Source organism: Gambusia affinis, linkage group LG09 (assembly GCF_019740435.1).
Source record: "Gambusia affinis linkage group LG09, SWU_Gaff_1.0, whole genome shotgun sequence".
Taxonomy (NCBI): Eukaryota; Metazoa; Chordata; class Actinopteri; order Cyprinodontiformes; family Poeciliidae; genus Gambusia; species Gambusia affinis.
Window position 1 is genome coordinate 420,532 of NC_057876.1, and position 27,696 is coordinate 448,227.

At 40.2% G+C, this 27,696-nt stretch overlaps 10 non-coding genes across 10 annotated transcripts; 7 read left to right on the plus strand and 3 right to left on the minus strand.

Moving 5' to 3' along the window:
- The first annotated feature begins 21,116 nt into the window (after window positions 1–21,116).
- Window positions 21,117–21,188, plus strand: trnae-cuc. The gene has a single exon. It is a non-coding gene; the product is annotated as a tRNA-Glu (tRNA).
- A 2,236-nt stretch (window positions 21,189–23,424) lies between these two features.
- On the plus strand, window positions 23,425–23,496 carry trnae-cuc. The gene has a single exon. It is a non-coding gene; the product is annotated as a tRNA-Glu (tRNA).
- Window positions 23,497–24,970: 1,474 nt separating this feature from the next.
- Window positions 24,971–25,042, minus strand: trnap-agg. The gene has a single exon. It is a non-coding gene; the product is annotated as a tRNA-Pro (tRNA).
- Window positions 25,043–25,374: 332 nt separating this feature from the next.
- On the plus strand, window positions 25,375–25,446 carry trnae-uuc. Its single transcript has one exon. It is a non-coding gene; the product is annotated as a tRNA-Glu (tRNA).
- A 104-nt stretch (window positions 25,447–25,550) lies between these two features.
- trnae-cuc lies at window positions 25,551–25,622 on the plus strand. Its single transcript has one exon. It is a non-coding gene; the product is annotated as a tRNA-Glu (tRNA).
- A 473-nt stretch (window positions 25,623–26,095) lies between these two features.
- trnap-agg lies at window positions 26,096–26,167 on the minus strand. Its single transcript has one exon. It is a non-coding gene; the product is annotated as a tRNA-Pro (tRNA).
- A 104-nt stretch (window positions 26,168–26,271) lies between these two features.
- On the plus strand, window positions 26,272–26,343 carry trnap-ugg. The gene has a single exon. It is a non-coding gene; the product is annotated as a tRNA-Pro (tRNA).
- Window positions 26,344–26,717: 374 nt separating this feature from the next.
- On the plus strand, window positions 26,718–26,789 carry trnap-cgg. The gene has a single exon. It is a non-coding gene; the product is annotated as a tRNA-Pro (tRNA).
- A 321-nt stretch (window positions 26,790–27,110) lies between these two features.
- On the minus strand, window positions 27,111–27,182 carry trnap-agg. The gene has a single exon. It is a non-coding gene; the product is annotated as a tRNA-Pro (tRNA).
- Window positions 27,183–27,536: 354 nt separating this feature from the next.
- On the plus strand, window positions 27,537–27,608 carry trnae-uuc. The gene has a single exon. It is a non-coding gene; the product is annotated as a tRNA-Glu (tRNA).
- Window positions 27,609–27,696: the final 88 nt, after the last annotated feature.

A 27,696-nucleotide genomic window follows, 5' to 3' on the forward strand; every position in this document is an offset into this window, starting at 1 on the left:
CTGTTTACGGGTGTAATGATGAATCAAGTTTAAAGTTATTGAGCTATCAACTACTTATTAGCATAGTAGTTATGCTAATAAAAAAAGCAAAACTACATCACCTGACCTCGACATCAAATTGCCTTTTCTGGACCTCTGACATTTATCCTCTGTTGTAATGTAATGTGTTCTCCGCCTTCACTACATCTAGAGTGAGCAACCAAACTTAGTTGCCATTTGCAAGAGGGCTATTAGCCTCTCATCATCTACTAAATCATCTCTCTGTGTTTTCTTTTAGGATGAGTTTTTCCATACTTGACTCTCCTTCTCCATCTCCCAACATCATCCCTGCCCCCTTCCCTTCTCCCTCCTGTGTGATGCACTGCCCTGAACTCGACCTGTCAGTCAGTCTTAGCCCAGCCCCAAACCCCGACCACATGCAGCACAAGACTTGTCGGCTAAAGCAGAGTCAACACAGTGACCCACCCCAACAAAGGCCCCATCCACGAAGACAGACTGAAAGGAAGAGGAACACAAAGGTAGTACTGAATAACAGATACACCTTCATTTTGAGAAGGCTTTCTAAGAAATAATTATAATACCGCCTATTGCAGACAGTTTGGACTTTCAAAACTCCCAAACCCCCAGATGGCATGTATATAGACTCACAGAAGCGTTGGTCAAATCTGTAAGAAGAACCATACTTATGAAACTTTTCCATTTTTGTTGCATTTCAAACACAAACTGCAAGCAGCATTGGAGGCCCTCGCAGTTTAGCTCTGCTCCAGCCCTATGGTGACTAGGAAGCTCCAGCAACACCAGGTTTTTGTGTTTTGTTTGCTCGGGCGGTAGGCAAAGTTTGCTGCTTGGCCACACCCCCTAAGCATACATGAACACATTCTGTGTGAACATAATTGTTCATTCACAAGGATAAATCATTTCACCACTCCTCAACTGGCACCTCTGAATTTGCGACTATAAGTTATTCCTGTGTGCAGCCACAGCCAACGGGGTGGGTTTTAAACTCCTACCTTGAGTTCTCTAAAGAAACATCATTTCTCACAGGAAGTTGATGTAAATATTGTTGTGAAACGAGATATCCACTACCTGTTGCTCGTTGTTGTCTTGTCTCCCCAGGTCCGTTAATGTCTGTAAAAGTGAAACCACAAAGACAACAGCTACTTTTCAACTTCATAATCAACCAGAATTTATTCAAACAATCAAGTGCATAAAATCACATCAACAGCTAAACATAATCATCAGAAACCAAAGCCACAAAGAAGAAATTAATTACCTTAGAAAAATACTAAGACGCGCCTTCCGAGACCATTGCATGTAGCAGTTAAGATAGTTCCACCCCAGTGCTCTGACTATCTGTTTCAATTCAATTACTTTTATCTCTTGGCGTGTTTCTACTGTCTGATGCGTTCTAACGTACGTAAAGTTTAGAGCTGGTCTCAAACAGCCCGTAATGACGTATTGCTGTTTGCACTCCAGAGACCATGCAGGTGTTACTAAGGCCAAGGGATGAATTCAGTGCTCTCTAACTATCCTCCCTTTCCCAGGGCACGAACAATAGATGTGTTCATTTCATACAGAAACATTTTTACGCAAGGATGTGGGACCAAAGTTCATCACCTATCCGTCTTTTATCCCTTCAAACTGATACAGGGCATGAAACAGCAGATTTTGACTATAAAAATTAGCACACGTTTCATATATCCTCATACTTTGATAAAACAGACATGAGCAGTTTTAATACCAAAACATCTGTTACATTCAATATTTTCTGATTAGTTTTCAACTCCTTTGGTTATAATGAACTAAAACATTTTCAAATGAATATATGATTTATACACTCTTAAGAATGTGATCTTATATAAAAAACTACTGATTAAACAAATTTTAATCAAATTGTGCTATCTGGGAAAAATGTTCTCCTAATTAAGTTATGTATTGATTAAATAATGAGTCTAAATCTAACCTAAACTGAGGCCTACTCAAAACAATCATGATCCGTCTAATATTTAAACATGCACTGAAGTTAAAGCTAGCATTAGAAATAGCATAATTAAACTCATATTTCCAACAATATAGATACAGGTCAGCCTGTATGCACCAGCAATGTGATTGGTTTGCGCGCTGCCGGCTTAAAATGTATAAACCAGTGTTTTTCAACCACTGTGCCGTGAGTGATCGTCAGGTGTGTCGTGGAAATGATCCAATTTCACCTAATTGGTCTAAAAAGATATTTTGAAAACAAATTAATTATCCGCAAATAATATGCCATCTTCGAATGTCTGTGCTGTAGTAGTGACTAGCGGCATAATCATGTAATTTCCTTACCACTAGATGGCAGTAGGTACATAGCATTGTACTTAAAACAAGAGAATTAGTGATGAGTGAATATGACAGGTAGTGGTGAGAACATTGTATCTAGCAAAGACAGTGATGGAAAAGTTTTTGAAAAGAAAAACTGCTAACTCCGATCAGGTCCCTGGACAAAATCTGGACTCAGATGAAGGCCCTAGTATGAGTGGATATCAACAGAAGGCAAATACCGTGAGCTCGAGACAGTACAGTGAGAGTTACATTTCATTTGAATTTACTTTTACCGGGGATGCAACGACACCGACTCCGTTGTGCTCTGTATGCGGTGAAAAGTTATCCAACATCTCTATGGTACCAAGCAAGCTTAAACACCATCTTCAAACGAAACACCCTTCGCTTCAAAACAAGAAAGCAGACTATTTTGTTCTCCTGCGTAAACACATGGAGAAACAGGCAACTTTTATGAGAAAAACCACAAAGGTAATTGAGAGAGCCCTTCAAGCTAGCTACCACGTAGCTGAACTTGTAGCTAAATCAAAAAGGTCCCACACTGTGGCAGAGACATTAATATTACCCGCATGTAAAGCCATTGTAAACGAGATGCTCGGACCCGAAGCGGTTAAAGAAATAGCAAAAGTCCCTCTCTCAGATAACACAATTTCCAGACGTATTGATGACATGTCTGCAGAAATCGAAAGTGTGATTTTAGAAAAGATTTGTATCAGTGAGAAATTTGCGTTGCAACTTGATGAGTGTACTGATATTAGTGGACATGCTCAACTTTTGGCGAATGTGTGTTTTGTGGATGGAGACGCAATCAGAGAAAACTTCCTATTTTGCAAGACATTGCCAGAAGGACAACAGGATTGAAAATTATTCGGGTCACATCAGAATATCTTGAACAAGGAGGACTTAAGTGGGAAAACTGCATGAGTGTCTGCACTGATGGAGCAGCAGCCATGGTCGGGCGCACCAAAGGCTTTGTAAGCAGAGCGAAGGAAAAAAACCCAGATGTAATTATTACACACTGTTTCCTACACCGTGAGGCCCTCATGGCCAAGACTTTACCAGCAGACCTAGCGCATGTGTTGAATGATGTTGTAAATATGGTAAACTTTGTGAAGGCACTACCTGTCAAAATCCACATATTTGCATCTTTGTGTGAGGAAATGGGAGCGGAGCATAAGACCTTGTTGTTTCATACGGAGGTCTGATGGTTGTTGCGCGGCAAGGGACTAGCCCATGTGTATGAGCTTAAAAGTAAATTTAAATTTACTTTTAAATTTGAAAGTAAATTTAAGGAACGCAGAGTGAATTTGACAAATGAGGAGTCCGATTACACAAAGCTGCTTGCAAGTGATGAGTGGTGTGCAAGGCTGGCATACCTGGCGGATATTTTTCATCATCTGAATGATGAATGCAAGGCCGAAATGAAAACCTGCTCACAAGTATGGATAAAATAAAAGGATTCCGCTCAAAGCTGCACCTCTGGCAACAACGTGGAAAGTGGCAACCTTGAAATGTTCCCACTAACCAAGAAATGGCAAAATGTTCACACTGCTGCAGTGTGTGAAATAATAGGTACACATTTAAAAACTCTTGAGGAGAAGATGTCGTTTTACTTCTCTTCAGCCTTCACTGAATGCCTTGACTGGGTTAGGGATCCACACAGTTCAGCAGTTGTTGGAAAGAACATGACTTTCCAGGAGCAGGAAGAACTAACTGAACTGAGACAAAATCGTGGTTTAAAGCTGAGCTTTGCTGATCTATCTTTGGACAGTTTTTGCTTGACTGCTGCCAAGGAGTTCCCTGTTCTGTCAAACAAAGCTATTTTAACATTGCTCCATTTTCCACGACATATCTGTGTGAAGTGAGCTTCTCAAGCCTGGCTACTATAAAAACTAAAAACAGAGAGAGATGGAGAGCTGTTGAGGAAGAGCTTCGTGTGTCTTTCTTCAATTCCTGCCAGGATACCAGCTTTGTGTTCATCCAAACATGCACAGGTTTCACACTAAATGAGTAAAATATACAGATATTAACGTTTTGTACATACAACTCTTCATATTGTAACAGTGACATCTTTCCCAAATACTATTGCTTCTCTCAGTTTTCTACAACCTCTTTAAATTTAAGACCACATTGTTGTGCCACTGTTCAGGTGTTCTTTTGAAGTGGACATGTTAAGTGCAATTTGAAATATAAAATATGATAAAAAAATAATTTTTTGTGTTTATTTGATTCCTATTCAAGACACTTTGATAAGAATGACTATATATTTAATATAGGTGGCAATAGAGTATCATTTGTTTACATTTTTGGTTGGTAGTGTGCCTCGTGATTTTTTCAATGAAAGCAATGTACTTTGGCTCAAAAAAGGTTGAAAAGCACTGGTATAAACTATAAACCTATGTATTACAAACCTATCGTTTAGGAATAAATCTGCTCTGCTAGTGAAATGCTCAAAGCAAAAGAGACACTTGCAGTCCGGCTTACAAAAGCAAAAACAATAGAGAATTAAGCAATTAAAAAAAAAAAATCTTATTATTTTTCCAAGAACATAAACAAACAGCCCTTAGCTTGGCAGGGTTCTAGTAATGCATGGCGGGTCACCAGGCTTATAATGCACTTGGGGAAATCCTGGAGTTGTGCGGACAGCTAAGAGAATCATCTGGACTGCACCACCTGTAAACAATACAAACAATATCATAAAATAATCTTTATAAAAAATCAAAGTCTGTGTAAAATATATTCAGAATAATTCAAGCAAAAAAAAAAACCTTACTGTCCAGGGTTCGGCCAATTACAAAAGATATCTTCCAGCCTCAACATGGTTTGTTCTCCCTCCTGCCCTCTGGGAAAAGGTTCAACAGCTTCAAATGCAGAACAAAAAGATTCCACAACAGCTTCATCCCTCATTTCATGAGCCTACGAAATTCCATTAATCTTTTTATTGTATATATTTATACTGATACTTTTTGCTATTAGTTATTTTATAATTGGAGCCTTGCAACGACATTTTCTCAATATGTACCTTTTTAAATGTGAAGTTGAATGACAAAGCTTTTGAGTGTGTGTGCATGACGTAATGCTGCATGGCAGCACTATAATCCTAATTTGTGTGTATGTCTTCTGCGTATGCGTGTATATTTCTGTACAGGTGCGTTTTGAAGAGCCAGAGGCTGCTGGAGTAACACCCAATCGATGCATTGTTCCTCATCAGCACCATCTTAGAGGACAGAGAGGAAGCTCAAAATATCGCCATGGTAACTAGTAATGTTATACATAATTTTGTGTAATTTATAAGTTTATTATAAATTATATTTTTATTATATTTATGCCACATAACTTGTGAAAAAAAACAGGTTTTACTGTTCTGCTTCAAATAGTGTTTGAGTTTTAAATGTTATTTATTGTTTAAAATAGTCATGAATAAATAAATAAATATATAAAGTTGCATTCAAAAGGTAACATTTTTTTTTATCAACAAATACTTAATCAATAAATTCACATTAAAACAGCATAATATTTTAGTGTTTGGAGCTTTATTAATATAAATATTAGATAGTAAATCAGATTAGAAATGATCCCTGTGAGTTTGAAATGTCTGACTCCTCTCCCAGGCACACAATCACTAATCTATCTTTTTCTGTGGTGAGTTGGAAGATGTTCAATGGAGCCTCCTGCTGCAGGATTTGCCTCGAACCCAGGCTGTCTCGACAACGCAGAGCTGAATTCCACTCTGGCCCTGAAGGTGGAGCTTCTGTCACTTCAGGTTCATGCTGTTCTCCATATTCATCCATGTTTTCACAAAGATGATCTGTTTTATTTGGTTGTGCGTCTGATCTTCTCATGTAAAGTAAAAGCTTCAGTGCATTGTGAAAGTTCTCAAGTTCTTAACATTTTCCACATTTTTTTCACAAATTGAATCAGAATTTTATGACATTTTAACACAAACTACTACAGAGTTATAAAATGAAAGGAAAAATCATACACTGTTTTCTCATTTGTATAAAACAATATAGAACTTTCTTTCTTACCATTTATGTTATACCTGGCCTGGCATAGAGTCAGGGGTTTGATTAGTGACTATAGTCACGTGTTGATCAGTGGCCCAGTCCAAATGCTGGCACTTCCACGTTGTGTCCTTCAAGGTTTTCAATTCATCGTTGCATGTAGGCCTGTCGCGCTAAACGATAAATCAATTAATCGTATATAAATTAAAACTATCGACATCATTTTAATTATCGGCTATATGTCTCTTCCAGCCTTTTTCTTTCTGTTGATGACACTGAATGAAAAAAAAGTTTCAACTCCGCTGCTCTCCACTGACCCTCCCTTCCTCATTTCTTTAGTGTAATGTCCAGTTCACACTACATGATCTTAGAGCTGTCAGCAACAAACTGTCAGCTGGTTTTTTTGTCCTCATTGAAAAAAAAAATATTATAAGGCACACATCGTTTACTAAAATGTTTGATATGATAAACTGAGAAGAAAAAAATATTAAAATAACAGTAGTGACACAAACGGTGTGAAAAAATTTAATTCAGCTACAATTTGGGATAAAGATTGAGCTTTTATGTTGCTGCAATATTTAGGTACTTCATTAAATAAGGTAATTTCAGTTAAAGTTGTTAAAAATAGGGGTAGGGGTGATTAAGGAAATGGCACTTTTGAATAGAAAAATTTAATTTTATTGTTATTATTATTACCATAATTTCAGAAGCCCAATTTTTTAAAATACATCAAAACTTAAAAGCAGAAAACATCTTGATATAAAGTTTTAAAATCTTTCTAAAAACTTTAATAAATTCTCAATGTCTGAGTCACAAAATAGATTCATATTGAATTTCTTTTGCAGAAAGTCATCACAGAGAAAACTTCATACAAAATTTTTAAATTAGTTAAATTTTATGTGGGAGTGGAAAAAAAGGGTATTTGGTACGTATATTGTTTAGAGATGTCTAAATTTTTAAGCAAATGTTTTCTTCTCAGGTAGGGATGGGCAATATGAGGAAAATCTAATATGCCAATATATTTTTACTATATCACAATACACAATATATTGTGATATTTCTAAATGAGCTCAAACGTTATTTTAAACTATAGACCCCTTGCAGCATGACGTCACCCACGCAAGTTCCCACCCCCATTTCCCTGCTAGACTTAAATGCAAGTTCCATATATGAAAGGAGAAGGGATGCAGTGCTTTGCTGTGATTTATATAATTCTATGACGAGATAACAAGGCCAGAAAAAGGTTTTAATAAAAACATAAATAAAAATAGGAAAGCAGGTCAGTTTTAACTCACAATAACTACAAATCAATGGGAGACTTGAGCTTGTTTATCTGCAACAAGATAAAAAGATACAAAGTATGTTGCTTATGCACAGTGTGCTTGTTCTCTAAGTACCAAGTGTGCTCTAAGTACTACCCTACCCTTGGTACTTAGAGACCAAAGCAGTTTTGAAGGCTTCATATCATCCATAAAATTTCACCCACGTGGTATTTACTGTGCATAACAATGTTTTCAATGGAAAAACAAAAGTTCCAGATCCTTTTAATGCCATAGAAATATGGGACAGAAGCATAAATGATGTTTTTCAATAGACCTATTTCTATTGGTTGTTTTAGGATACCACTAGTGTAAGTGTGTAGTGATTTATTTTTCCTTTTGAATTAATGTGGTCACATACAAGATCAGTTACTACAGTTGATCCATAGCAAAGGAATTGTGCTGCTCCTTTAAGAGGAGCCGTTTCTTTTTTCTTCGTTGGTTATTTTGAGGGTTCTATTCTGTTCAAATGGAGGTTTAATAAAAGTCTGGACAGCTACGCTATTACCTCTCAGTGTTCTGTTTTTTCTCCACCCACGACCTCTTATTCTATGGTAACACTGATTTAACTCACATCGTAGTGTTACACTAGCATGCTGGGTTACAGTTCCATGCAATGTAAAAACAACAACAAAAAAAACAACTCATGTAAAACCTAAAATTTGAAAAGGACAGAAACGTTCCCCCATTCCTTCTGAGAAAAACAGTGGTTGATTGAAATCTATACCTTTTATGGTTCCTGAGATATCTCCATTTGTTTGGAGGCATTGTTTAGCACGACCACTACAAAAAATATGTCACATGCAGTATGCAAAAAAGCAATGTCAAAAGCTCAAATTATTCCTAGGTGTTAAACAGTATAAAAGCTGTAAACTGCCCAACTTCAAAATGGCCGCTGTCTTGTTTCCTCCATGTCAGCCTTGACACTGGATGATTGATTGCCATAATAGACAGGACCTAAAACATCCATTGTGAAACACAACGGACATTTTATATTGTAAATCTCAATTCTGCCACAGGATGGAGCAGTTTCCCCCATGGGGTAAAAAATTCATTAAAAGCTGAATATTATAAAACTATGAAGGTTAGGAATACTAAGAGATACAGCCGGCAGGGACAAGCGATGCATTTATGGGGTGTTGCATTAACCATACTCCCAGTGAATTTGACAGTGAAAGCTTAACATTTGAACAAAAATATAAAAAAAACATTATTGTCCTTCATTGTAGCATTCCTGTAATGCTCTGAAAACAGGGAGATTTTCTTGTCTTCATTTCTCGGAAGCAGCTCTGCCTGGACACAGCCGATGTGTTGAAGAGGCTGAAAAGAGTCAACTCATGGAAGGCCCCAGGCCCCGACAACATACCTGGGCAGGTGTTCAGGGAATGCACAGGTCAGCTGGCTGGTGTCCTAACAGACATTTTTAACACCTCACTGGACCAAGCCACAGTGCCAGCCTGTCTCAAAACTGCCTCCATCATTCCGGTGCCAAAGAAACCTCAAGTCACCTCTTTCAACGATTACCGGCCTGTGCCACTGACTCCCATCATGATGAAGTGCTTTGAAAGGCTGGTAAAAGAACACATCGTCTCCAGACTCCCCTCCACATTCGACCCGTTCCAGTTTGTGTACCGCCCAAACCGCTCCACTGAGGACGCCATCTCCTCCGCCCTACACCTGAGCCTGGCTCACCTGGAGGAGAAGAACACTCATGTGTGGATGTTGTTCCTGGACTTCAGCTCAGTGTTCAACACAATCATCCCACAACTTCTGGCAGGAAAACTGGGACACCTGGGCTTCAGCACCCCCCTGCGAAACTGGCTACTAGACTTCCTCATTGACAGACCTCAGTCAGTCCGGATTGGACAACACACCTCCGATGTCATCACCCTCAGCACAGGCTCCCCTCAGGGCTGCGTCCTGAGCCCTCTTCTGTTCACTCTGATGACACACAACTGCGCCCCCAGGTTCGCCACCAATTACATCGTGAAGTTCGCAGACGACACAACGGTGGTGGGCCTCATCAGAGACGACAACGATCTGGACTACAGAGAGGAGGTGGAGCAGCTGGTGGACTGGTGCAGAGACAACAGCCTGATCCTGAACGTTGACAAGACGAAGGAGATGATTGTCGATTTCAGGAAGAACCGGCCCAGCCACGCTCCACTGCTCATCAACAGCCCGGCTGTGGAGGTGGTCAGCAGCACCAAATTCCTGGGGGTGCACATCACAAACGACCTCACCTGGACTGTGAACACCACGTCTCTGGTCAAGGGGGCACAGAAACGTTTGTATTTCCTGTGGAGGATGAGGAGAGCACACCTGCCCCCGCCCATCCTCAAGACGTTCTACAGAAGCACCATAGAGAGCATTCTGACCAGCTGCCTCTCTGTGTGGTGTGGAGGCTGCAGCGCCTCCCACTGGAAGAACGTGAGGAGAGTGGTGTGGACAGCAGAGAGGATCATCGGGGCTCCCCTTCTCTCCATGCAGGACATTTCATCCCAGCGCTGCGTGTCCCGAGGCCGAAACATCGTCAGTGACCCCTCACACCCCCACCATGGACTGTTCTCCCTGCTGCCCTCTGGAAAGAGGTTCTGCAGCATCCGGTGCAGGTCCACCAGGTTCTGGAACAGCTTCAGGTCCACCAGGTTCTGGAACAGCTTCAGGTCCACCAGGTTCTGGAACAGCTTCAGGTCCACCAGGTTCTGGAACAGCTTCAGGTCCACCAGGTTCTGGAACAGCTGCAGGTCCACCAGGTTCTGGAACAGCTTCAGGTCCACCAGGTTCTGGAACAGCTTCAGGTCCACCAGGTTCTGGAACAGCTTCAGGTCCACCAGGTTCTGGAACAGCTTTTTCCCACTTGCCATCAGACTGCTGAACTCTTAACTGGACTGCACTCGAAAACTGGTCTCACTTCATGTACATAGCTAAATAACTTCTATTTTACTGTCATTCCTGCACTTTATATTTAATATTTATATTTTATATTGTATTTTATTTATTCTGGAGTAACCTCATTGGAACCTCAAAACATTGTCCTGAGCCGTATGCAACAAAATTTCGTTATGTTACACCCTGTGCATACAAAATGACAATAAAAGTCTGTCTAAGTCTAAGTCTCTAAGCTCTTTGAAGGTGTCTGGAAGTGCTCAGAAATTATAAGTGTTCTTGCAATGGTGTTGTGGTCAATCAATCAATCAAATTTTATTTGTATAGCACATTTCAGCAGCAAGGCATTTCAAAGTGCTTTTCATCAAATCAAACACAGAAAGTCAATGCAACATAGAATCAATAATCAAAACATGACATTAAGTCAAGTTCCATCAGTAAATTAGTAATTGATTACGTTTCAAATACAATCCTAAACAGTTTGGTTTTTAGTCGAGTTTGCATCCATAAAAGGTTTACCTGTTACACTCCTACTGTGTTATATGGAGCAAAATACCTATTGTTATTTTTATTTCCACTCACGCTCACAGTCACACAGTTTAAAACGATGTAAACAGCCTTTCAAAGGGCTTCCAGCACCAGGCTCCATACAACTCTTTCACGGAATTTCGAACAGGGACTCAGTGAATGTTAATCATGGTGAAAGCTTTGTCATGAATTCAAACTTGGTGAATCTTTTCAAGACATTCTCATAGTGAGTGATGACATCATCCACTGTGGTCACTTAAAAAAGAAACAAAAGTAAATAAACAAAAAACAATGTGATCTTAATTCAGCATTTATTGAATTACCAATTCAAGAATGTCCCTTGCTGCACACTGTCAGAATGGTAAACAAATGTCTAGTAACTACGGTGACCCTGAGGTGCAAACCACTACAACATTAACGAAAGCACTGTACTGCTTTTGTAATTAATTTGTAGTGGTTTGCACCTCAGAGCCACCGTAAGTAACAGTGTAACTGGTTGTTGAAAAGAGCAATATAATTGTTTCTTAGTACAAGTAGATCTGAACAAAATTATTCTGATCAAATATTTGTTTGGCAGAAGTTCATAGAACCTACCACTGTTATTCAGAATTCATCATTTAATGTATAGATTTAGGCACATGAGTGTATCTTTTCATTTAGTGAGCATTCAAAATTATTTCCAACCAGATACTCTGGCTTGTGGATGTTTGCAAGAAGTTTATTAATAAAATAAATAGATTAAACACCAGTTTGATATTGAACACCATTAGTTGTCTAAAATGTAACTTATTAACTCAGCTGGTGAATGTTGATTTCTTCTCCCTATTCCCCACTCACCTGTCCCATCCCACCCCACTTCACCAGGAGAAAATAGTAACACAAAAATGACTTACCTAGTTTTCTTGGGGAATATTTCATCTGCCTCTCTCTCTCTTTGGTCAAACATGAACTTCAGTCTTTTGTGGCTGGTACTCATTAGCGTCCTCTACATGCACAGCATGTCTTCAGTAGCATCCTTTGTCTCCTCCCCACCATTTGTCCATAGGCTGAAAAGAGTCTTCAGCTTATGAAGAACACAAACACCATGTCACCTCAGTCCAGTTGTTAAATAAAACACATAAAGGGTAAATGACTAAAATAGTAGTTTTTAGTTTGCTAATTAAAATTGTAGGGAAAAAACTTTAGCTACATTAACTTACAGCAAGGTAGCATTGGCTTGAATTGCTCATAGCTATCTTTACAAAGAAAGAGAGATATAGTCAATGTTTTTTTTTCTCAAAGAAAATCTAAAGTTAAAATACATATCTCACATGGAGTAGGTGACATACTTTGGCTTCATTTTGGTCCATTTTGGTTCATATTATTGATCCTACTTGTTCCACTTTATTTCAGGTAAGAGAAAATGTTAATGAATATGTTATGAAATCTTTTGACAGTGTAATAATGCTTAATGAGGTCTGTAACTAGTCCAATGTGTAAGATTAATATAACATTAATACCATAATTACAATGGTCTTGTGATTGTTACAGTGAAGACTCATAACAAATAATGTTTTGTATCTTTGTGTAGTGATACACAAAGATGCATAACATTTAAAATTTTGATAACTGTAATGACATATTTATGACAGATGATGATTCTTGTTTAATGTCAGTTGTCATATCAAGAACTTTGTCTCCTTATGACTATTTGACATAAGTCAAGTTGTCATAACTATATCATGCCATAACAAAGATATGACGTATGACATAACATATCTCTGTTATGTCAGCTTCTCCTAACAAAGATTTTCTGTCATGGTTAATGATAAGTTGTCATTACAAAGACATTTAGTCTAGTTTAATGTCAAGGTGTCATAACAAAGACATTTTAAATAGTGTCAACTTTGCATTAAAATTGTCATTATTTATTGACTGACAGTTAATGACAGTCATAAATATTCACAAAGACTTCTTCATGTTTACGACGGTGGTATGTCATGTCATATTTAAGACAGTGTCATGTCAGCCTTATGCATAAGATAAGATTATTCGGTGAATACATCACCGAATAATGTATTCTTGCCTTGGTTCTGAAGGCAAAGTGTGCAGTAATGGCTGCTAACAATGTGACATTGACTGGTAATCCCTCGATTCAGTTTTTTCACTTATCAATGGGGCCCTGGTAGTTTCTTGCCATATGTTTTCCTGATTCTCAAATATGCTATAAGTTCAAGACTGAGCAGATAATCATGTGAGCCTCTTCCTTGTCCTGCAGGAGATGGAGTTTAATTCCAAGAAAGCCCTTCAGCAGACTCTGCTGAAATCAAGAAGGACCAAGACTGTGATCGATGCCAGAGCAATAGAAGGTAACCTCCACACACAGGGTTTCTCAGATTTCCTATTATACTCATTCTTGCTGCCTGGGTAAGGCTAAAACTAAAGGATTGAGAATTCAGATGTTTGGTTCTCCTGCTGTCTGCAGTGGTGAATGTCTCTCCCTCTCAACACCTCTTCAACTCTCTGGTGAGTGTCAGTGTGCAGGAGGATGAGTTTCTAAGCCAGATGCTGCAGGACAAGCTCATTTTGGCCCCACTGCCTTCCCACTGTTACAAGTCAGCAGAGAGCCCCTCCCTCAACTTCTTCATCACCTCTGAGCTGTTCAGAAAGAAACCTCTCCAACAAGAAGAGGAGCCAGCCAAGTGTAAACCTTCCCCAATGGCATACCTGGCGTACTCTACCTTTGACCTTTACAAGAGACAGAGATGCTGGGAGGCCATACCCTGACATACACGTTAGAGATTTTCATCTATAAATGTAACCTATATCTATTCTTTATTTTGTCTCAGAAAGAGGTCTGACGCTTATGCATTTAGCCTCAAGGGCAATCAGGTTTGATTACATTTGTTATTATATGCTGTATTTATTCCTAACATTCAATGTTGAAGGCGTTAGGATTAGTTTTCTGATTCCTCTGTGTAAAAAAGTCATCATTAACAGCTGGTTTAACCAATTGTGGTTTTTGTAAATTCTTTTCATAATATCTATTTAATTGTTTTTGTGTTAAATTTACTAAAGATACATTTTCAAATAAACTAGGCTCTGTATAGTAGCCATCCATCCATCCATCCATCCATTTTCTGTTCTCTCTAGTCCCTTAGAGGGGTCGGGAGGGTTGCTGGTTCCTCTCCAGCTACATTTCGGGCGAGAGGCGGGGTCACCCTGGACACATCGCCAGTCTGTCGCAGGGCACTGTGTAGGAGCCATTTATCCTTTTCTGTGTTTATCGCCACCAGGGGGCGTATTTAATTTTGAGTTCTGTGTGTCTGATGGGGATGGGTTATTTAAGGTCAACCTGAATCTGTTCAAATGTTGTTGATAGGAAGAGGCAACAGTTTTCTACTGTGCTTGGTTGATGGTTGATGTCTAATTTATGTGAATTGCAATGGAAATAGCAAACAATGGACATTGTTCAGACAATAAATGACTTTCTTATAAGTCGAACTAAAGCTCGGCATCCTGAATATTAATTGAGCACACGTAAGACCAACGCCTTTCAAGAGCCAACAAGCAGTAGCCTAAAATATAGGATTTTAGCTGCTACACTCTGATAGTGTTTTTTCCACTGCAGCTGATACTCAGAATCAGGGGTTTCTTTAAAATTAACAGTTCAATCAACTGTCAACTGTCACTACTTGCTCATCCAGGAGAAGGGATTGCTGTAAATGGACATCATTAGCGGATCTTAAGATGAGGAGAGACTTGCAGCTGACCTTCTGCAGCAGAGACTTTCTCCCCAGCTCGCTTTTATTCCCTTAAAATTATGCTAACAAAAACTAATCGATAAGCCTCCAGTTAATTAACTAATTAATCAAAAATGTGTAAATATAAACTTGGGTCCTTCAAAAACCTTATGGTCCTGCGGTCAAACACAGTCTGACTCACATGCTGCGGTCAAAGGCAAGTTGACAAGCTAGACTATCAGCAACTCAGCAGTTTCTGAACCCCCAATCTTTCTCCAGATAATGTTTAACCCACAAAGTTGAAAGTGTAGAGCAATATAATTATGTTAATAGTTGAAATTATGTTGTTTGGTTGGTTCACACTAAGATATGGTTTAACCTAAAATAAATGTACTGTGTCAAATGGACTGGGTCAAATTCAGATTTGGAGAGATGTGGAATAAATTAGTTTTAAGCTGTTGTGCAAGAAGTTCTGGCACCCGACCTTTCCCCTGCTCGCCTACTGAAATTTCACATATTGTCCGTTTACTTATTTATTTTGGTACAGCATGAAAATGCTGAGAAACAGTAAATCTGGTTGTTTGAAGCTGGAACTAAGTCAAAATTTTGAATTTTAAGCTTTTTTACTGCTAGTGACCAAAAACGCTTTATCTCAATGAGAGAAGCAAAAAACGGACAATCTGTGAAATTTCAGCACCACAATCAAATTTCAGCATAATTTGCTTTAGTATAACTTGGAAATGCTGAGAAACAGTAAATCTGGTTGTTTGAAGCTGGAACCAAGTCAACATTTTGAGTTTTGAATGTTAATCACCATAAACGTTTTATCTCAGCGAGAAAAGTGAAAAAAAGACAATATGTGAATTTTCAGCACCACATTGAATTTTCAGCCTTATTTGCTTTGGTACAGCATAGAAATGCTGAGAAGCAATAATTCTGGTTGTTTGAAGCTGCAACCAAGTCAAAATTTTCAGTTTCACAAGTTTTTAATGTTAGTGACCAAAAACGCTTTATCTTAGCGAGAGAAGTAAAAAACGGACAATATGTGAAATGGAGCTTAGGCGAAAATTCAAACTGGGAGACTCGACCAGCTTCACCACATCATCTAATCACCACGCCTGGCCTCAGCCAATCCGGAACGGAGCTCCACGCCGCTCCAGCCAATCGTCCTCCAAGGACACCTTCAAGAGTTCAAGCTACCCTGGGGGCTTCCTGCTCGTCGGCCGTGCTTCGACCCACTTCCTCCCCAGCTCCACCTTCACCATGAGGGACGTACTCTAGGATCCTCCATGCTCTCCCATCTCCAGGCTCCGCACCACCACCAGGTTCGGTCCCGGAGGGAAGACTATCCCGAGCTCACCGAGCAGACCGCCTGCTCACGGTGTAAAGAAAAATAATTATTTCTAGTGCTTTAAACAGTTAATTTTATGTCATGTGTAAAAGGTATCTTGAACAGTTTGATTTTGAACAAATTTCTTGGGATTTGAAATTAAAACTACTCTCGGTAAGTATTCAGAAGCAGGAAATTAATGCAGATAAAAAGGGGATCTCTTCTCTCTGTGAGGCTCCTGCTGTGTTATCAGAGGTTGAGGCCATAAAATTAGCATTACCTGTGAAACAGAACCCGGTTTGGTTCACAGAACATCAAAGGTCTTCCAGAACCACATCTGACATGGTTTAAACTAAATACAACATAGAATGTTGAGATCATTAACATTTAATTTCTAAGACATTTTTCTAAGTATTAATAGCAAGTTTTTAACCAAAGTGTATTATCTAAGTTTAGAATGGTGAATGCTGAATGTATTTGAAAATTGTACTATCTATGATAATATCTGAATCAAATGGAAATTGTTTGAATGAAAATGTGTTGTTTAGTATTAGAAAATTGTTCAGGATTTATGTGATAAGGCAAAGATTCAAATCTTTGGAGATGCTGAGTCCAGATGAGCAAAAACTAGGTTTTGTGAAGGTAATATTTCCTTAAACTAAATTACTTGATTTGGCTTTGTTCTGAGAATGCCTGTAAGGACAAGATAACGGGAGGCACTCCAAATTTCACAGGTATCTGTGAAGTCTTATTTTATGGTTTTATTTGTCCAGGTGCCCCCAGAGCCCAGGAAAATCAGGAAGCAGCTGCTTGCTCCTTTGTCTTACAGGAGACCAAAAGGGCCTTTGATCTTAGCTTGAAATTAGGGGAAGTTCTAAGTTTTATTGGCGTCCAAGGTAGCGTCTGATTGGTCATACAGAGGTACGCCTTAATTGAACACATTAACAAGGAGAGAAACGCCTTCACTATAAGAGATCGAACACGATAATAATAATTCAGATAGCTGTCCTATTCTGCCTTTTTGGCATCGGCTTTCTCCAAAGACATGTCTTTGCCTTTTCTTTCTCTGTCTTTGTCCCTTTGTCTTTTAATTCTTTTGTCTCAGGTAACGAATGTATGTCTCTGTAACTCTGCAGTTTTCTTGTTAATTCATACGCTTCTTGTGTGGAATTAAACGCTGTAACTCTGTGACGTCATCACGCATTGTTGTCTCCTTGTCGCCACACATGGCTCGCAGGAAGGACTTGGGACAGAGGAAAAGAGAGAGCCAAGCTTTTTTTCCAAATTAAGCTAATTTTAAATACTTTTCCTCAATAACGGCAATCCTCGGCTCGTGGTTTTCTGCCGGGTCCAAGGGCCAAAGAATTGTACCATTAAATCTTTTTAACTGCTATTTTCTTCTCTGTGTGAGTCTCTACAGATTGAAATTTCAGCACCACAATCAAATTTCAGCATTATTTGCTTAATATAACTTGGAAATGCTGAGAAACAGTAAATCTGGTTGTTTGAAGCTGGAACCAGTTCAAAATTTTGAGTTTTAAGCTTTTTTTTATTGTTAGTGACCAAAAACGCTTTATCTCAGCGAGAGAAGTGAAAATATGTTTTTTCTTAGTTAGGGATGTAAGTGTTTGTCATTTGTTTTATTTACTTTTAATTAGGTAAGTTGGTTAATATTCAGATAGTTTCCTTTTGTTTGTTGTTTTCGGCATTAGCTCATTCTGAAGTCATACGCTCCACTTGTTGTAACATTTCAAGTGAAAAAATAAATCTCTTTTAAATAAATGTAATTACAAAATGTTCAACTTCGTGTTTTTGGCTGCTTGGGATCTGAAGAGGTAGGATTCTTTATGTTATGATCTGGCCACGCTTAGACGGGTCGTAACAGGGCGCATTTTATGTGGGACATTCGGACGCAATTTATATGGGACATTTTTTACTGTTAGTGACCAAAAACGCTTTATCTCAGCGAGAGAAGCCAAAAATGGACAGTTTGTGAAATTTCAGCACCACAATCAAATTTCAGCATAATTTGCTTAATATAACTTGGAAATGCTGAGAAACAGTAAATCTGGTTGTTTGAAGCTGGAAGCAGTTCAAAATTTTGAGTTTTAAGCTTTTTTACTGTTAGTGACCAAAAACGCTTTATCTCAGCGAGCAACACATTCGAGGCCCAAACCCGGGCAGCAAGGGGCGTGTCACGCAGACCCAGAGAAATGGATGAGGGAGCTGAGAAAGAGACAAACATCCCAGACAGAAGGAGTTTAATCACACTGCAGACGTTGCCCAAAGCAGACAGAAAGACCGAAACGACTAGAAATCACAAGCTTCTGTATCAGACTCAGATTCTGTTGGAGACGGAATGTGACTGCTTGGAGTTATGCAGCGAGTTATCTCTGTTGAATACATTATGTAGTTATATGTCATTGTGGCAGTGAGAGCAGAAGTCAGACCTTACTGAACTGAATTGGACTGAACCGTAGCCTGATAAAAACCAGCTGCTTGTTCCACGCCTCTCTTCATCCAGAGGGTCTGGACTCTCAGCTTTTAAATTTTACCCAATCACTAACATTTGTATGTGAATATGTAATGTGGCAGTTTGATACTATGAAGCTTACCGGAATTTGTACCTGTGCTGTAAAGAAAGAAGTTGCTCAATGTTGATTAAAAGAAGAGGAGTACTCTCTGCCAAAAAACATAAACAGTCTCAGAAATTGTCCAGAAAAAAGCTTGGAAATTTCTCAGTCTGAAAAGTCACAAATAGCCTAGATAAATTTCAGAAATTTAGATTTTAATCTTAGAAATTTTCTTAAAATAAAACTTTTGGAAATCCTCTGAATTTCAACATTTTCGACTTCAAATAATATGTGAAACAAATAATATGTGAAAAAAAAAAATCTCTTTTTCTAGAACATTTCAGGGATTAATCTCAAAATGTCCAGATTTGTGGGCAGGAATTGACTCCTCCTTTCTTTACATCTACAATGGCCTGAATGTCCAGGGCTTCTTCGAAGAATTAGTCTTTGCAGCCAGAGAGCAGAATGATTTCACACACATCCCACAGATGGAGTGGTTCCTGTTTGAGATTTCTGTTCACCATGTCACTCTATAAACTGAACGTGTGTTAATGCACCCTTATATTTTTATATTGTTTCATGTGTGGTTCAGTCCCTCTAGGGCTAATGGAAAAGAAGTTATTTTCTCCAACAAATCCTCTTTCTGATCATTTGGAATATCTGAAAAAATAATTTGTTCAAAGAACCGGGTCAGTGCAGCCATGACTTTTGTGTCACACCAACCACAAGCATCCACACACAGTGTGCAGAGTTACTTCTTCTCCATGGAAAAGGGTTTCTTCCTGTTTTTGTAAAAACACCTGTATGAATAGTGTAGGAATCAAAGCAGAAGAACTCAGAAGGGCAGAAATGTTTAGGGACACAACTGTAAGTTTTTCTAAAATGTTGCTACAGCTACATTCCACAGTCTGAGTCCTGATCTGAGTCAAGATCAGAAAGGAACAACGTGAAAAGATTTATTTTCAACCTTAAGCTGACGAGAAGAAGTGAAGGAACTGATCCACATGTTCTTTGATTTTGAGGCCTGATCGACAAAATGGCTCAAGTTTTCCCTCAGACTTCCAGAACAAGTCGGGAGCAGAAGAACACGGCCGCGGCGAGGAAAGAGCCAGGAAGCTCCATGCAACAAAGAGAGATGATAGATCAAAGTTTCCTACGCAGCAGATCAAATATGAACATCAACAACATAAATAGATGGTTTCTGCTCAACGCCTCCTGGGGATAACCAACATCATCTTGGCTAGCATCAAAGAGACTTGATGCAACCTTATGCAAACGTTGGAGGAACAAGGAGAGGACAAACCGACCGAAGACAAAAGCCTACTGGTGGGACTAACTCAAAATACATCATATTAATAGTTTGTTATTTACATGATGAAGTACTCAGATAAATTATATTTTGTTAAAAGATGAAAGTTTGGTGTAATTGCACACAGACATGTAAGTTTTGATTTAGCAGAATTGATACTGAAAATGCTCAGGTTAATCCCATTCTTTAATTAATCTCTGTTGTGTTCAGCCAGGAGGCGTTGCTGCTTAACTGACGAGGATGAAACTGATGGTTGTTCAGTGGTGCCACCAAACCAGACTTCACAACAACCAGGGTGGGTGGTGCCGGGTCAACAGTGACCCAGAGATGAGGACAGGAAGATCTGAGGTCTGAATGTCTGAACAAAATTAGGTGGACTTTTATGAGTAGATAGGCACCTTTAAAAGAAATATTTGAGTTAATATCAAATTAACTTGATATTAAACATGACATTTAAACAGTGGTGGATCTAGACAGCAGAGGGAGAGGGGGCTGCCTCCATGCAGTGTAATCCCACTAGTATGTAAATAAATGTATACAAAGAAAAACAAAAAAGCTTTATTGTACCACTGTTTGTTGTCAGTTTAAGGTACAAATGTCCTTCATCATTTAGGTATTTTTGAACTGATAGTGTTTGTAACATTTTTCTAATTTTAATAAAAAAATACCAAATTCCATTGTTAAACGTTCATTATAATTTTAAGTTTATTGATTTTTGGGAATGTCTTCTTGCATTATTATGCCATATCCATCATATTAATTGAAAATGGTCTGAAAAAATTTTTTTATTGTTTATCTCTATAACATCTGGGAGATTTTATCATCCAGCAAAAATATGTTTGCTAGTTTTCCAATACAATTGTGAATAAAGATGGACAAGTGACAGGTCCTGGGTTCAAATCCCGGAAAAGCCTAGTAAATTCATTAGGAGCAACTGACATGTTAAAAAGATATTTTCGCAAGGGAAGCTTTCAAAGTGATTTGTAGGTTATATTTTCCTACAGCTGCTGTCGAGATCATCACAGGACACTATCAAAATCTGTAGTGCATGGTTTGAAAAATAATAGGTGGTCATCAACAAAGACATCTAAGACCTCTCTCTATTATTACAAAGGTAGTAAGATCCCTGATGGTCTAGTGGTCAGGATTCGGCGCTCTCACCGCCGCGGCCCGGGTTCGATTCCCGGTCAGGGAAAGTACAGTTCATAGTCTTTTTGATCATGTCCTAAAATACGTAAAGGTATTGATCATCACAGACCTCTCTCTAGCTTTAGAAAACCGTATGATCCCTGAGGGTCTAGGGGTCAGGATTCAGCGTTCTCACCGCCTCGGCCTGTGTTCAGTCCCAGATCAGGGATAGTGCAGTTCATTGGCATGTCAATCGTGTCTTTAAAGACATTTTCAGAAGGAATGTTCTCAATGTCTTTTGTAGATTACATTTCCTAGAGGTGCTGTCAAGATCATCACAGGACACTATCACAATCTGTAGTGCATGGTTTGAAAATTATTAGATGGTCATGAACAAATAAATGGCTCCCTCTTTCACACACACTTGCTTTTTCCACAAGAAGGCAGCAGATGTTCTGTAATATGTGCAAGTTTTCCAGTACAATTGCTGATTAAGGTGTACCGTTGACCTTTGCAGGGTGGCCTAGAAGTGTTGGAAGGGGCTCGGCCGGGATTTGAACCGGGACCTCTCGCACCCTAAGCGAGAATCATACGCCCTAGACCAACGACTTATGCATTTAACATCCCTCTAGAAGGATGCCTTGGGCTAGTTGGCTTGATGAAAATGCTAGTAGTCCCACTGTCACTTACTGACAAACTTTCAAAGCCTGTGGCTCGTTGGTCTAGGGAATGATTCTCGCTTTGGGTGCGAGAGGTCCCGGTTCAAATCCCGGACGAGCCCGCTTAACTTCCTCAAGACGCCTTAAAAGATTTACAATAAGTGCTCAGTGTTTTAGATGTTGATCCCATGATTATGCCATTTACTGTAAACAACGACAGACAGAATGTCTGACACCATTGTAATTCGTAGAAAGAAAAAATATTTGATACTTATCAACAAAGACATGACATTATCATGAGTGCTATGGCTTGCATTTCCCAATTCAAAACAGCCCTTTTGTGATACTTCCCACACAGCCACACTTCTCAGGATAAAGGCTAGTATGTACAGTTAGCAATTGGGTGAACTGCCTACAAGTGTTGGAAGGGACTCTTGGGGTAGTTGGTTTGATGAAAAAGCTGGTCCTACCTTCACACACTAACTAGCGGGAGGCTCGTTGGTCTAGGGGTATGATTCTTGCTTCGGGTGTGAGAGGACCCGGGTTCAAATCCAGACGAGCCCAGTAAGTTCTTTAGGTGCAACTCGCATGTTAAGAAGACATTTTTGGAAGGAACGCTCTCAATGTCATTTGTTAGTTACGGTTTACTAGAGGTTTTGTCGAGATCTTAACAGGTCACTATCACAATCTTTAGTGCATGGTTTGAAAATTATTAAATGGTCATCATCAAAGAAATGAATTAAATAAATGGCTCCCTCCTTCACACACACTTGCTTTTCCCACAAGAAGCTAAATGTTTTGGAATATGTGTGCAGGTTTTCCAGTACAATTGCTGATAATGGTATACTGTTAACCTTTGCAGGGTTGCCTAGGAGTGCTGGAAGGGGCTCGTCCGGGATTCGAAACCGGGACCTCTCGCACCCTAAGCGAGAATCATACGCCTAGACCAACGAGCCGCTTATGCATTTATCATGCCTCTAGAAGGATGTCTTCAGTCAGCGCTCTCAACACCGCGGCCCGGGTTCGATTCCCGGTCAGGGAAAGTCCCCTACTTTATCACCTTCCCCGTTATTTTGATCATCTCCTTAAATCCCTACAGGTATTGATCATCTAAGACCTCTCTCTATTATTACAAAGGTAGTAAGATCCCTGATTGTCTAGTGGTCAGGATTCGGAGCTCTCACCGCTGCGGCCCAGTTTCAATTCCCGGTCAGGGAAAGACCAGTTCATAGTCATTTTGATGATGTCCTTAAATCTGTATAGGTATTGATCATCTCAGACCTCTTTCTCTATTATTACAAACAAGTAAGATCCCTGATTGTCTAGTGGTCAGGATTCGGAGCTCTCACCGCTGCGGCCCAGTTTCGATTCCCGGTCAGGGAAAGACCAGTTCATAGTCATTTTGATGATGTCCTTAAATCTGTATAGGTATTGATCATCTCAGACCTCTTTCTAGCATTACACAAACAATAAGATCCCTGATGGTCTAGTGGTCAGGATTCGCTTTCACCGCCGTGGCCGGGTTCGATTCGGTCAGGAAATTCACCTTCTTTTACTCCTACCCCATTGTTTTTATCGTGCCCTTAAAACCCTCTTGGTATTGGTCATCTCAGACCTCTCTCTAGCATTACAAAAACAGTAAGATCCCTGATGGTCTAGTGGTCAGGATTCGGCGCTCTCACCGCCGCGGCCCGGGTTCGATTCCCGGTCAGGGAAAGTACAGTTCATAGTCTTTTTGATCATGTCCTAAAATACGTAAAGGTATTGATCATCACAGACCTCTCTCTAGCTTTAGAAAACCGTATGATCCCTGAGGGTCTAGGGGTCAGGATTCAGCGTTCTCACCGCCTCGGCCTGTGTTCAGTCCCAGATCAGGGATAGTGCAGTTCATTGGCATGTGTCTTTAAAGACATTTTCAGAAGGAATGTTCTCAATGTCTTTTGTAGATTACATTTCCTAGAGGTGCTGTCAAGATCATCACAGGACACTATCACAATCTGTAGTGCATGGTTTGAAAATTATTAGATGGTCATGAACAAATAAATGGCTCCCTCTTTCACACACACTTGCTTTTTCCACAAGAAGGCAGCAGATGTTCTGTAATATGTGTGCAAGTTTTCCAGTACAATTGCTGATTAAGGTGTACCGTTGACCTTTGCAGGGTGGCCTAGAAGTGTTGGAAGGGGCTCGTCCGGGATTTGAACCCGGGACCTCTCGCACCCTAAGCGAGAATCATACGCCTAGACCAACAGCTTATGCATTTAACATCCCTCTAGAAGGATGCCTTGGGCTAGTTGGCTTGATGAAAATGCTAGTAGTCCCACTGTCACTTACTGACAAACTTTCAAAGCCTGTGGCTCGTTGGTCTAGGGAATGATTCTTGCTTTGGGTGCGAGTGGTCCCGGTTACAAATCCCGGACGAGCCCGCTTAACTTCCTCAAGACGCCTTAAAAGATTTACAAAAATTGCTCAGTGTTTTAGATGTTGATCCCATGATTATGCCATTTACTGTAAACAACGACAGACAGAATGTCTGACACCATTGTAATTCGTAGAAAGAAAATATTTGATACTTATCAACAAAGACATGACATTATCATGAGTGCTATGGCACGCTTGCATTTCCCAATTCAAAACAGCCCTTTTGTGATACTTCCCACACAGCCACACTTCTCAGGATAAAGGCTAGTATGTACAGTTAGCAATTGGGTGAACTGCCTACAAGTGTTGGAAGGGACTCTTGGGGTAGTTGGTTTGATGAAAAAGCTGGTCCTACCTTCACACACTAACTAGCGGGAGGCTCGTTGGTCTAGGGGTATGATTCTCGCTTCGGGTGTGAGAGGACCTGGGTTCAAATCCGGACGAGCCCAGTAAGTTCTTTAGGTGCAACTCGCATGTTAAGAAGACATTTTTGGAAGGAACGCTCTCAATGTCATTTGTTAGTTACGGTTTACTAGAGGTTTTGTCGAGATCTTAACAGGTCACTATCACAATCTGTAGTGCATGGTTTGAAAATTATTAAATGGTCATCATCAAAGAAATGAATTAAATAAATGGCTCCCTCCTTCACACACACTTGCTTTTCCCACAAGAAGCTAAATGTTTTGGAATATGTGTGCAGGTTTTCCAGTACAATTGCTGATAATGGTATACTGTTAACCTTTGCAGGGTTGCCTAGGAGTGCTGGAAGGGGCTCGTCCGGGATTTGAACCCGGGACCTCTCGCACCCTAAGCGAGAATCATACGCCTAGACCAACGAGCCGCTTATGCATTTATCATGCCTCTAGAAGGATGTCTTCATTCAGCGCGGCCCATTCGATTCGGTCAGGGAAAGACTTTATCACCTTCCCCGTTATTTTGATCATCTCCTTAAATCCCTACAGGTATTGATCATCTAAGACCTCTCTCTATTATTACAAAGGTAGTAAGATCCCTGATTGTCTAGTGGTCAGGATTCGGAGCTCTCACCGCTGCGGCCCAGTTTCGATTCCCGGTCAGGGAAAGACCAGTTCATAGTCATTTTGATGATGTCCTTAAATCTGTATAGGTATTGATCATCTCAGACCTCTTTCTAGCATTACACAAACAATAAGATCCCTGATGGTCTAGTGGTCAGGATTCGGCGCTTTCACCGCCGTGGCCCGGGTTCGATTCCCGGTCAGGGAAATTCACCTTCTTTTACTCCTACCCCATTGTTTTTATCGTGTCCTTAAAACCCTCTTGGTATTGGTCATCTCAGACCTCTTTCTAGCATTACACAAACAATAAGATCCCTGATGGTCTAGTGGTCAGGATTCGGCGCTCTCACCGCCGCGGCCCGGGTTCGATTCCCGGTCAGGGAAAGTACAGTTCATAGTCTTTTTGATCATGTCCTAAAATACGTAAAGGTATTGATCATCACAGACCTCTCTCTAGCTTTAGAAAACCGTATGATCCCTGAGGGTCTAGGGGTCAGGATTCAGCGTTCTCACCGCCTCGGCCTGTGTTCAGTCCCAGATCAGGGATAGTGCAGTTCATTGGCATGTCAATCGTGTCTTTAAAGACATTTTCAGAAGGAATGTTCTCAATGTCTTTTGTAGATTACATTTCCTAGAGGTGCTGTCAAGATCATCACAGGACACTATCACAATCTGTAGTGCATGGTTTGAAAATTATTAGATGGTCATGAACAAATAAATGGCTCCCTCTTTCACACACACTTGCTTTTTCCACAAGAAGGCAGCAGATGTTCTGTAATATGTGTGCAAGTTTTCCAGTACAATTGCTGATTAAGGTGTACCGTTGACCTTTGCAGGGTGGCCTAGAAGTGTTGGAAGGGCTCGTCCGGGATTTGAACCCGGGACCTCTCGCACCCTAAGCGAGAATCATACGCCTAGACCAACGAGCCGCTTATGCATTTAACATCCCTCTAGAAGGATGCCTTGGGCTAGTTGGCTTGATGAAAATGCTAGTAGTCCCACTGTCACTTACTGACAAACTTTCAAAGCCTGTGGCTCGTTGGTCTAGGGGAATGATTCTCGCTTTGGGTGCGAGAGGTCCCGGGTTCAAATCCCGGACGAGCCCGCTTAACTTCCTCAAGACGCCTTAAAAGATTTACAAAAATTGCTCAGTGTTTTAGATGTTGATCCCATGATTATGCCATTTACTGTAAACAACGACAGACAGAATGTCTGACACCATTGTAATTCGTAGAAAGAAAAAATATTTGATACTTATCAACAAAGACATGACATTATCATGAGTGCTATGGCACGCTTGCATTTCCCAATTCAAAACAGCCCTTTTGTGATACTTCCCACACAGCCACACTTCTCAGGATAAAGGCTAGTATGTACAGTTAGCAATTGGGTGAACTGCCTACAAGTGTTGGAAGGGACTCTTGGGGTAGTTGGTTTGATGAAAAAGCTGGTCCTACCTTCACACACTAACTAGCGGGAGGCTCGTTGGTCTAGGGGTATGATTCTCGCTTCGGGTGTGAGAGGACCCGGGTTCAAATCCCGGACGAGCCCAGTAAGTTCTTTAGGTGCAACTCGCATGTTAAGAAGACATTTTTGGAAGGAACGCTCTCAATGTCATTTGTTAGTTACGGTTTACTAGAGGTTTTGTCGAGATCTTAACAGGTCACTATCACAATCTGTAGTGCATGGTTTGAAAATTATTAAATGGTCATCATCAAAGAAATGAATTAAATAAATGGCTCCCTCCTTCACACACACTTGCTTTTCCCACAAGAAGCTAAATGTTTTGGAATATGTGTGCAGGTTTTCCAGTACAATTGCTGATAATGGTATACTGTTAACCTTTGCAGGGTTGCCTAGGAGTGCTGGAAGGGGCTCGTCCGGGATTTGAACCCGGGACCTCTCGCACCCTAAGCGAGAATCATACGCCTAGACCAACGAGCCGCTTATGCATTTATCATGCCTCTAGAAGGATGTCTTCATTCAGCGCTCTCAACACCGCGGCCCGGGTTCGATTCCCGGTCAGGGAAAGTCCCCTACTTTATCACCTTCCCCGTTATTTTGATCATCTCCTTAAATCCCTACAGGTATTGATCATCTAAGACCTGTCTCTATTATTACAAAGGTAGTAAGATCCCTGATTGTCTAGTGGTCAGGATTCGGAGCTCTCACCGCTGCGGCCCAGTTTCAATTCCCGGTCAGGGAAAGACCAGTTCATAGTCATTTTGATGATGTCCTTAAATCTGTATAGGTATTGATCATCTCAGACCTCTTTCTAGCATTATACAAACAATAAGATCCCTGATGGTCTAGTGGTCAGGATTCGGCGCTTTCACCGCCGTGGCCCGGGTTCGATTCCCGGTCAGGGAAATTCACCTTCTTTTACTCCTACCCCATTGTTTTTATCGTGTCCTTAAAACCCTCTTGGTATTGGTCATCTCAGACCTCTCTCTAGCAT